The sequence below is a fragment of the Tamandua tetradactyla genome, chromosome 5 (assembly GCF_023851605.1).
Source record: "Tamandua tetradactyla isolate mTamTet1 chromosome 5, mTamTet1.pri, whole genome shotgun sequence".
Classification (NCBI taxonomy): domain Eukaryota; kingdom Metazoa; phylum Chordata; class Mammalia; order Pilosa; family Myrmecophagidae; genus Tamandua; species Tamandua tetradactyla.
The window spans coordinates 37,497,650-37,509,803 of NC_135331.1; the positions used below are offsets into that span (position 1 = coordinate 37,497,650).

General features: G+C 36.0%; 1 protein-coding gene across 3 annotated transcripts in view; it reads right to left on the minus strand.

Moving 5' to 3' along the window:
• TTC28 (tetratricopeptide repeat domain 28) overlaps positions 1–12,154 on the minus strand; it is an 896,291-nt gene that overhangs the window by 65,269 nt on the left and 818,868 nt on the right. The window lies entirely within an intron of this gene.

The window sequence follows — 12,154 nt, forward strand, 5'->3', positions numbered from 1 at the left end:
CTTGTTATTTTTTAAAAACCTATGCCAGTATCATATATACAACCTAAAATGCCCCTATTTTATCCAAATTTAAACATATAATTCAGTGATGTTTGTTCTTCTGTGTCTGGCTTATTTCATTCAACATGATGTTGTCATGTCTTAGAACTGCATTCCTTTTTCCAGCTGAATAATATTTCATTGTGTGTGTATATTTATATATATATATGCTACATTTGTTTATTCATTCTTCCATTGATGAACACGTAGGTTGCGTCCACCTTTTGGCTATTGTTAAATAATGCTATTATGAACACTGGTGTGAAGTATCTGCTGAAGTCACTGTTTTCAATGCTTTTTGATATATACCTAGATGTAAGATTGACAGGTCATATGGTATTCTCTACTTAGCTTTCTGAGAAACTACCAAACTGTCTTCCACAGTAGCTATACCATTTTATACTCCCACCATTAATAAATCAGTGTTCCTATTTCTCCACATCTTTTTCTTTTCCAACACTTATTTTCTGTTTTTCCTTAAATAGTAGCCATTCCAGCGGGCATGAAATGGTATCTCACTGTGGTTTCACCTGCATTTCTTAACAGCTAATGATACTCAGCATCTTTTCATGTGCTTATTAGCATTTGTTTATCTTCTTAGGAGAAACACCTATGCAAATCTTTTGCCTATTTTATAACTGGGTTTTGTCTTTCTGTTGTAGAATTGTGGGGTTTTTTATTTTCTAAATATTAAACCCTTATCAGATATATGGTTTCCAAATGTTTTCTCCCATACTGTAGGCTGTCTTTTTACCTTCATGAGGAAATCCTATGATGCACAAAAGTTTTTCATTTAGATGAAGTTTCATTCATCTATTATTTTTTCTTTGGTTGTTCACGCTTTGGGTGTAAAGTCTAAGAAACCATTGTCTAACATAAGGTTCTGAAGATGCTTCCCTATGTTTTCTTCTAGGAGTTTTATGGTTTTGGTTCTTATATTAAGGTCTTTGATCCATTTGGATTTAATTTTTATATATATGAAGCATTCTTTTACATATGGATATCCAGTTTTCCAAGCACCATTTGTAGAACAGACTATTCTTTCTCCATTGAGTGGACTTGGCATTCTTAACAAAAATTAATTATCTATAGATGTGAGGGTTTATTTGTGAACCCTCAATTTAATTCCCTTGTTCCATATGTCTTTCCCTGTGCCAGTACCAGGAAGTTCTGAGTTCTGTAGTTTTTTAATTTTTAAAATTATTTTTATTTTTATTTTTTGTATGCTGTATGGCAGGTGTCACATTTCATTCTTTTTCCACGTGAGTATCCCATCATTGCAGCACCGTTTGTTGAATTTTTGTTTGATTTTTTTGGAGAAGTGCACGGGCCAGGAACTGAACCTAGGTCTCCCACATGGCAGGAGAGAATTCTACCACTGAACTGCCCTTGTACCCCAGAACTTCATTCCTTTTTTTTTGTTTGTTTGTTTTTTTATGGTATCACCATGCTGAAGTTTATCACATAGATACTGTGAATCAAACACTGACACACAAAACTTTTTTTTTTTATATAAAATGTGTGGTACAGCCAGCCTGGGGGCAGTCTGTTCCATTTTTCCCCAAAATTAACCTTACAAAAGTAGTCTAGTTTTCAGAACTTGAGATATAGCACACTTAATTAGGTAGGCAGTTTTTATGATTTTTTTTTCCCACATGGGCAGGCACCAGGATCGAACCCAGTCTCCAGCATGGCAGGTGAGAACTATAACTGCTGAGCTACTGTGGCCCACCCTAGGTAGGCAGTTTTTAAAATAAGCATTCTAGATAACAGTGAATGGAATTCTTTCAGTAATAGTACTACTTGTTATATTGTGAGAAAATGGATTTTTCTGAATAATCCCAAACCTCATTATATTCTCTATTTTATACCCTACCCTCATATAACCTTTTTGTTTCACATGTATAAAATGGTGCCATGAATGCTGGGAGAAGCTGGAGAAATAACATATGGGCATATGCCAAAGAAATTATTGTGTTAAGATGTTATAAAAAATTAGAGAAAAACTAACTTTTTGTAAGACAAACAGATAAATAAAATTGCCACAACATAACCAATAAAACCACAGCTTTAGTAGATAAGTGAGTAGAGTGAATATATACATCCTTTTCAATACATCCTTTTCTTCAATACTTTTACTTTAAAATATGACCATAAGCAAGATAAATTCCTTCCATGAAAAGCTTGATTGAAGAAACCAAAACATTTTAGACGTATCTTTCGATAGTTTTCCTTAAATTTGGAGTCTGCAGACTCATGGGGGCCAGTGGTTCTAGATAAGCACTTTTTTTTTTTTTTGATGGGCATCATTATCATTATTATTATCACGTGCTGGATCCTGATTCAGGTCATGAGAGCTAAACCCCCAGCTCCCTACTGGGTAGTTCCATTAAAAAAATTTTTTTTTATTGTATGGTATAATATATATACAAAGCAAAAAAATAAAATAAAATAAAAAAGCAACAGTTTTCAAAGCACTCAACAAATTCTGGGACAGATCCCAGAGTTTGTCATGGGCTACCATATGATCCTTTCATATTTTTCCTTCTAGCTGCTCCAGAATATAGGAGAATAGAGGGCCTAAATACTTTTATCATTACAATTGACTTATTTTTCCTTCTTTTTTTGTGAACAATAACATACATATAAAAAAGCTATAAATTTTGAAGCACAGTACCACAATTAGTTGTAGAACATATTTCAGACTTTGACATGGGTTACAATTTCACAATTTTAGGTTTTTACTTCTAGCTGCTCTAAAATAATGGAGACTAAAAGAAATATCAGTTCAATGATTCAACATTCATATACACTTGTTAAGTCCTATCTTCTACAGATACTTCCACCATCACCTTTGATCTTTCCATCCCTCTCTTTGGGGTTGTTTGGGCTATGGAAATTCTAAGTTTTTGCTATTGGACGGGTCTGTCACTAATATGGGATAGGGAGAAGGAATATCTGATGTTCTGGAGAGGCTGGGCTAGGTTTCAGGACTTATCTGGACTAGGGACTACAACTGGAGGTTGTAGGTTTCTGGAAAGTTACTCTAGTGACTGGAACCCTTATGGAATCTTTTATATTGCCCTAGGTGTTCTGTAGGATTGGCTGGAATGGTTGTGACTGGTGGTTGGCAGTTATGACAGGTAGCAAAGTCTAACTGAAGCTTGCATAAGAGCAACCTCCAGAGCAGACTCTGGGCTCTACTTGAACTCTCTCTGCCACTGATACTTATTATTACACTTCTTTTACCTCTTTTGGTCAGGATGTAATTGTTGATCTCATGGTGCCAGGTCTGGATTCATCCCTGAGAGGCATCTCCCACATCGCCAGGGAGACTTTCACCCCTGGATGTCATGTTCCACGTAGGGGGGAGGGCAGTAATTTCACTTGCAGTGCTGGGCTTAGAGAGACTGAGGCCATATCTGAGCAACAAAAGAGGTCTTCCAGAAGTAACTCTGAGGCATGCCTATAGGTAGTCTAAGCTTTTCTGATACATACATAAGTTTTACAGAGTAAGTCTCATGATAGAGGGCATGGTCTATTGATTTGGGTTTCCCTAAGGTTTGACCCAGTATCAGGGGATTTCCTGATGGTAAGGTTTAATAGTTCCATAGTCTTTCTCCCCTCCCTCAAGGGACTTTGCCAATACTTTCTGATTATCTGTTTAATATATTCTAGGATGTTTCCAGGCATTACAATCATCTAAACAGGATTAAAGGACCTCTTTCTTATTCCGTGCTTCCTGTGTTTCAGTTGTTCAAATGAGCTATACAGATAGGTTGAATTAGATTATACACTACAGAAAATTTCAGTACTAGATCAAATAAACCTTTCTTCCATTGGTCTCAAAGAGTATGTATGGTTCTAAAATATAGACACTGTCCTCCTTATCCCTATGTTTTGAGTTACTTTAACCTCAACCTGTTTGGCTTCATTCTTATCTCTAAATATCAGGTTATATATATATGAAACAGCCTCTCAAAATCCAGAAATAATAACCACTATTCTGGATTTAATGTGTCTGCTCGAAAGTTTATAATCTAGGCCCCTGTTTTCACATAAGCATTTTCTGAAGGTGACCATACCATTGATGTTTTTTTGTTCCTGGCTTATTTAGTCTCACCAAATGTCCCACATGTTCATTCACATCATTGCATGCCTCATGACATTGTTCCTTTTTGTAGCAGCATAACTTTCGTTCATAAGCATACACCATCATCTGCCAAGCTACTTCTCTGTTCAGTGCATCCTTCAGCCACCTGTATTCACTGGGTATCATGGAGAGGGCCCAAAGTCCACAGTCCATCAACATTTTCAATTTTAGATCATTTCATTGTTCCCAAGAGAAAGAAAAACAATAAACACACCCTCATCAAATAGGAAATCTAAACCTCTTGTCCCTTCCCCCATTATTTACTTTTGCTACTGCTGTGGTAGTGCTGATGGTTTCCTTTTGAACACGGCCCATAGCACGCAATAGCAGTTTTCCCCTGTACCCTGGACTTAAACACTCTTTATACAAGAATCCTATTTTTGAAGTAATTCTTAAGAGATCTCTATTCGTACTTCTAGTGTTACTCATTGGGACACATAGGTCTATACAACCCCTTTCAATATTATTCATCTTCAATATGGTAATATTATTTTTAGACCCACGAGAGAATCACCTTTGCTCCTATCTATTCTCTTACATTCGAGTTCAACCTCATTAGCTAACAGTTCACCCACCTCTAGCTTCTATGTATCTCTAAGTCCCCTATCTTCTGTATTATAAGCTCTGATTATACCTTTATGCTGATCATAAAAATGCACGGTGCACAGGTAGTTCAGTGGTTAGAATGCCGGCCTTGCATGTGGGAGACCCAGGTTCTACTTCCAGATCATGTACCCCCTCACCCCAACCCCCCAAAAAGTGGACTCATACAGTATCTATCCTTTTGTTTCTGGCTAACTTCACTCAGTATTATGTCCTCAAGGCTCATCCATCTTGTCCTGTGCTTCAGGATGTCATTTGGTCTTACTGCGGCATAATATTCCATTGTATGTATACACCACACTTTGTTGATTCACTCATCTGTTGATGGGCATTTGGTTTGTTTACATCTTTTGGCAATTGTGAATAATGCTGCTATGATCATCCGTGTGCAAATGTGTGTTTGTGTGGTTGCTTTCAGCTCTTCTGGGGACATACCAAATAATGCTACTGCTGGATCATAGGGCAAGTCGATATTTAGTTTCCTAAGGAACTGCCAAACAATCTTCCACAGTGGCTGCACCATTATACATTTCCACCAGCAGTGCATAAGTGTCCCAATTTCTCCACAACCTCTCCAACATTTATAGTTTTCTATTAATTTAATAGCAGCCATTCTTAGAGATGTGAGGTAGTATCTCATTGTAGTATTGATATCCATTTCCCCTATAGCCAATGAAAATGAGCATCTCTTCATGTGCTTTTGAGCCATCTGTATTCGCTATTCAGAAAAATGCCTGTTCATATCTTTAGTCCATTTTATAACAGTGTTGTTTGTTCTTTTTTGCTGAGTCATATGATTTATTTGTATATACAGGAAATCAAACCTTTGTCTGATATGTGATTTCTAAATATTTTCTCCCTTTGAGTTGGTGACTCTTCACCTTTTGACAGTCTTTTGAATTGCAGAAGCATTTGATTTTGAGGAGTTCCCATTTATCTATCTTTTCTTTTGTTGCTTGTGCCTAGGATGCAAAGTTTAGGAAGTTACCTCCTATTACTAGGTCTTGAAGATGTTTCCCTACATTTTCTTCTAGAAGCTTTATGGTGCTAGTTCTTATATTTAGGTGTTTGACTTAATTTTTGTCTAGGGTGTAAGAAAGGGTTCCCTTTTTCATTTTCTTGGCTATTGATATCCAGTTCTTCCATGCCTGATTATTGAAAAGACTGTTTTGTCCCAGTTCAGAGGATTTGGGGGCCTTGTCAAAAATCAGTTGACCATAGATTCGGTGATGTATTTCTGTACTCTCGATTCAATTCAATTGGTCAATGCTTCTGTCTTTGTGCCAGCACCATGCTGTTTTGACCACTGTGGTTTTAGAATAGGTTTTAAAGTCAGGTAGTGCTAATCTCCCACTTCATTCTTCTTTTTTGGGATGTTTTTAGGTATTAGGGATCTCTTTCCCTTCCAGATGAATTTGGTAGTTAGCTTTTCCAAATCTTCAAAGTAGGTTGTTGGAAATTTGATTGGTACTGTGTTGAATCTGTAGATCAATTTAGGGAGAACTGACATCTTAACTATATTCAGCCTTCCTATCCATGAGTAGGGAATGTATTTTCATGTATTTAGGTCTCTGTTGATTTCTTTTAGCAACGTTATATAGTTCTCTGTGTACAAGTCCTTTATGTCCCTAGTTAAGTTTATTCCTAAGTATCTGATTCTTTTAGTTGCTATTTTGAATGGAATTTTTTTCCTTAACTGACTCCTCAGCTAGGTCATTGCTTGTATATAGAAATGTTGCTGATTTTTGCACATTAACTTCATATCCTGCTACTTTGCTGAATTTCTTTATTAGCTCAAGTAACTTTGCTGTCAATTTCTCAGGATCTTCGAAGTACAGTATCATATCATCTGCAAATAATGAGAGTTTTAGTTCTTCCTTTCCAATTTGGATGCCTTTTATTTCTTTGTTCTGCCTGATTGCTCTAGCTAGAACTTCTAGCACAATATTGAATAACAGTGGTGACAGTGGACATCCTTGTCGTGTACCTGATATTAGGGGGAAGCTTTCAGTCTCTCTCCATTGAGTACAAAGCTGGCTACTGGTTTTTCATATACTCCCTTTATCATATTGAGGTAGCTACCTTTGATTGCTATCGTTTGGAGTGTTTTTATCCAAACGATAAAGGATGAAAATCCAGCATCAGAAAAGGATGCTGAATTTTGTTGAATGCTTTTTCAGCACCAATCGAGATGATCACGTGATTTTTCCCTTTTGATTTGTTAATGTGCTGTATTATATTAATTGATTTTCTTGTGTTGAGCCATCCTTGCATTCTTGGATAAATCCAACTTGGTCATGGTGTATAATTATTTTAATGTGCTGTTGGATTTGATTTGCTAAAATTTTATTGAGACTTTTTGCACCTACATTCATTAGGGACGTTGGCTTGTAGTTTTCCTTTCTTATAGCATCTTTTCCCAGTTTTGGTATTAAAATGATATTAGCTTCATAAAATAAGTTAGGTAGAGTTCCTTTTTCCTGAATTTTTTGGAAAAGTTTGAGCAGGACTGGTGTTAGTTTTTTCTGGAATGGCTGATTAAAATTCCCTTGTAAAGACATCTGGCCCTGGGTTTTTCTTTGTAGGAAGATTTCTGATGATTGATTGAATCTCTTTATTTATGATTGGTTTGTTAAGAGCTTCTATTTCTTCCTGAGTTAGAGTAGCTTGTTTGTGTGTCTCCAGTATTTGTGTATTTCATTAAGTTGTCTGTTGGTGTCTAGTTGTTCATAGTATCCTCTTATGATTTTTTATTTCTTCAGGGTCTGTGGTAACACACCCCTTCTCATTTCTGATTTTGTTTATTTACATCCTCTCTTTTTTTCTTTGTCAATCTTCCTAGTGGCCCATCAATTTTATTGATTTTTTCAAATAACTAACTTTGGTTTTACTGATTCTTTCTATTGTTCTTTTGTTCTCCCATTCATTGAACTCTGCTTTAATCTTTGTGATTTCTCTTCTTCTATTTGCTTTGTGGTTAGTTTGCTATTCTCTCTCAAGTTCCTTCAGGTGTGCTGCTTCAGTCCTGGATTTTTGTTCTTTCTTGTTTTTAATACAGACATTTAGGGCAATAAATTTCCCTCTCAGAACACCATTTGTTGTATCCCATAAGTTCTGATAAGTTGTATTCTCATTTTCATTCATCTCCAGATAGCTACTGATTTCTCTAGCAATTTCTTCTTTGACCCACTGGTTGTTTAAGAGTGTGTTATTTTATTCCCATATATTTGTTAATGTTCTTGTTCTTTTGTGGTTACTGAGATCCAGCTTCATCCCACTGTGATCAGAGAAAGTGCTTTGAATAATTACAATGTTTTTAAATTTATAAAGACCTGTTTTGTGCTCCATCATATGATCTATCCTGGAGAACGTTCCATGAGCACTAGAGAAGAATGTATATCCTTGTGCTTTGGGGTGCAATGACCCATATGTGTCTGTTAGGTCTAATTCATTTATCAAGTTATTTAACTTCTCTGTTTCCTTGTTGATCTTCTCTCTGGTTGTTCTATCTATAGAGGAGAGTGATGTGTTGAAGTCTTCTAATATTACTGTTGAAACATCTATGGTTCCCTTCAGTTTTGCCAATGTCTGTCTCATGTACTTTGGTACTCCTTGATTAGGAGCATAAACATTTATGAATGTTATATCTTCTTGGTGAACTGACCCTTTAATTAGTATATAGTGTCCTTCTTTGTCTCTTATCATGTCTTTACATTTAAAGTCTATTTTGTCTGATATTAGTATAGCTATTCCTGCTTTCCTTTGGTTACAACTTGCATGGGAAATCTTTTTCCCTCTTTCCACTTTCAATCTATTTGTATCCTTGTGTCTAAGATGAGTTTCTTTAAAGCAGCATATAGCTGGGTTATGTTTCTTAAACCATTCTGCTAATCTGTATCTTTTAATTGGTGAATTTAGTCCATTAACATTCAAAGTTATTACTGAAAAGGCATTTCTTGATTCCACCAACTTATCTTTTCTATTTTAGTTGTCAAATCTGTATATTCTTTTTCCTTTTTCTCTTTGTATTCTTTAAATTACCCTTAGTGATACTATTCAATTCTGTGCCCTCCTCCAGACTTCCCTCTCCTGTCTTTTTTTTTCAGCTGCCAAAATTCCTTTTAGTATTTCTTGTAGGACTGGTCTCTTGTTGACAAATTCTTTCAGGACTTTCTTGTCCATGAAAACTTTAATCTCTCCCTGAATTTTGAAGGACAGTTTGGCTGGGTATAGAATTCTTGGTCGGAAGCCTTTCTGTTTCAGGATCTTGAATATATCACACCACTGACTTCTCACCTCCAGGGTGCTAGTTGAGTTGTCTGGACTCAGTCTTATTTGGTTTCCCTTGTATGTAGTAGATTTTTATTTCTCTTGTTGCATTCAGGATTTTCTGCTTCTCTTCAACATTTGACAGACTGATTAGTATGTGCCTTGGGGAAGGCCTATTTGGATTTATTATGTTTGGAGTTCGTTGGGCTTTTTTGACTTGTATATTTATGCCCCTTATGAGGGTTGGGAAGTTTTCCCCCATTATATCCACAACTATTCTTCCTAGCTCTTTACTTCTCTCTTCTCCTTCTGGGACACCAATGATTCTTATATTTGCATGCTTTGTTTTTTCTATCATCTCCCTGAGTTCCCGTTCAATTTTTTCCACCTTTTTTGCCATTTGGATTAAGTCATATGGCTTTTCTGTGTCAACTGAGATGATCATGTGATACTTTTTCCTTTGTTCTATTAATGTGGCTTATTACATTAATTGATTTTATGTAAAACCATCATGCATACTTGGGAAAATCCTACTTGATCATGGTGTATAATTCTAATGTAACGTTAGATTTAGTTAATATTTTGTTGAGGATTTTTGCAAGTATAGCCATAAGGGAGATTGGTCTGTAATTTTCTATTCCTGTGGTATCTTTATCTGGCTTTGACATTAGGGTGATATTGGCTATACAGACTGAGTTAGGAAGTGGCCCCTCTTCAATATTTTGGAAAAGAAATGTGACCAGGATTGGTATTAGCTCTTTTTGGAATGTTTGGTAAAATTCACCAGTGAAAGCTTTTGATCCTGGGCTATTCTGAGTTAGGAGGTTATTTATTACTGATTCCTTCTCTTCACTAGTAATTGGTCTTTTGATATCTTCTATTTCATCTTGAGATGGTTTAGGAAGTTTCTGTGTTTCTGGGAATTTGTTCATTTCACCCAGGTTATATAATTTGTTGGCATACAGTTGTTCAGAGTATCTTCTTACAATTCTTTTAATTTCTAGGGGGTTGGTGGTAATGCACCCCCTTTCATTTTTTATTTTAGTTATTTATATCCCCTTTTTTTTCTTTGTCAGTCTACTAAGGTTTGTCAATTTTATCAATCTTTTCTAAGAAACGACTTGTGGCTTAATTTAATTCTCTATTTCATTTATATCTGTTTTGATCTTTGTTGTTTCCTTCTCTCTGTTTGCTCTGGATTTAGTTTGTTCTTCATTTTTTAGATCCTCCAGATGTGAGATTAGGTCTCTTATTTGTTTCCTCTTTTTTAAAGCAAGCATTTAGAGCTATAAATTCCCTCTCAGGACTGCCTTTGCTCTATCCCAAAGGCAGCTCTCTACTTTCATTCCATTGTGGTCAGAGAAGATACATTATATGGTTCAATACTTTTGAAATTATTGAGACCTGTTTTGTGACCTAATATATGGTCTATGCTGGAGGATGACCCATGAGCTAGAATGTGTATTCTGCCGCTGTGGGTGAAGTAGTCTATAAATGTCTTTTAGGTCTAGTTGGCTTATGCATCATTCAAGTATTCTGTTTCCTTATTGATCTTCTATTTGATTTTTGTATTTTTTACATTTTTTTCCTCTCTCATTTTTTCTGCTAATACTTACCTTCATATTTATTTGATTTTTTGTAATATACTCTTTTCATTTCCATATGTATATATTTTTAGATGGTTACTATGGGACTTAAATTTAACTTCCTAAATCTATAACAATCACATTTTACTTGATACCAACTTAACCTTAGTAGCATACACAAACACTGTTCCTATACTCTTTGTCATGGTCAGGTTCATGTGTCAACTTGACCAAGTGGTGGTTGGGCAAGTGCTGGCTTGTCTGTTGCGATGAGGACATTTCATAGAATTAAATCATGATCATATCAGCTGCATCCACAGCTGATTCCATTTGTAATCAGCCAAAGGGGCGTGTCTTCTGCAATGAGTGATGCTTAATCTAATCCCTGAAAGCCTTATAAGGAGGATTCAGAGGAGACAGGCTCTTCCTGTTTTGGCTGGTGAGCCTCTCCTGTGGAGTTGGTCCAGACCCTCCATCGGAATCATCGGCTTCACAGCCTACTCTGCAGATTTTGGACTCTGTGTTCCTGCAGTCATGTGAGACACTTTTATAAATTTTATATTTGCGAGTGTTCCCTGTTGATTCTGTTTCTCTAGAGAACCCTAACTAATACACCCTTTCATCCCCCTAAATTTTTGTTGTACTTACTACAAATTCTATCTTTATACATTGTATGCCCAAACTACAGATTTATCATTACTTTCCATGCATTTTTTTTTACATGGGCAGGCACCGGGAATCAAACCCGGGTCCTCTGGCATGGCAGGCAAGCGTTCTTGCCTGCTGAGCCACTGTGGCCCGCCCTATGCATTTTTATTTTGAACCTGTAAGAAGTACTAAGTGGAGTTACATACCACAAAATACAGTACAATTGTACTGGAATTTATAATTATCCATATGCTTACCTATCCTAGAGGTGTTTAATTATACTGCTTTGATCCACTGCCTTGTGTCTTTTCCTTTCAGTCTTAAGAACTCCTTTCATCATTACGTGTAGGGCAGGTCAAGGCATGATAAACTCCCTTCTATTCCATTGCACTATATGTCTATCCTTATATTAGTAACACGTTGTGATTACTGTCACTTTGTACCAAGTTGAAATTGGGATGTGTGAATCCTTCAACTTTGTTCTGTTTCAATGTTGATTTGGTTATTTGGGGTCCTTTGTAATTCCATCTGAATTTTGTACCAAGTTGAAATTGGGATGTGTGAATCCTTCAACTTTGTTCTGTTTCAATGTTGATTTGGTTATTTGGGGTCCTTTGTAATTCCATCTGAATTTGAGGATTAGCTTTTCCATTTCTGCGTAAAACGTTGAAATTTTTATAGGGATTGCACTGAATCCGTAGATCTTAATAATATTAAGAATTTGGGATGTCTTTCTATTTATCGAGGTCTTCTTCAATTTCTCTCAGAAATTTTTTTGCAGTTCCAGTTAATCTTTCATCTCTTAGGTTAAATTTATTCCTAGGTATTTATTCTTTTCGATGCTAGTATAAATGGA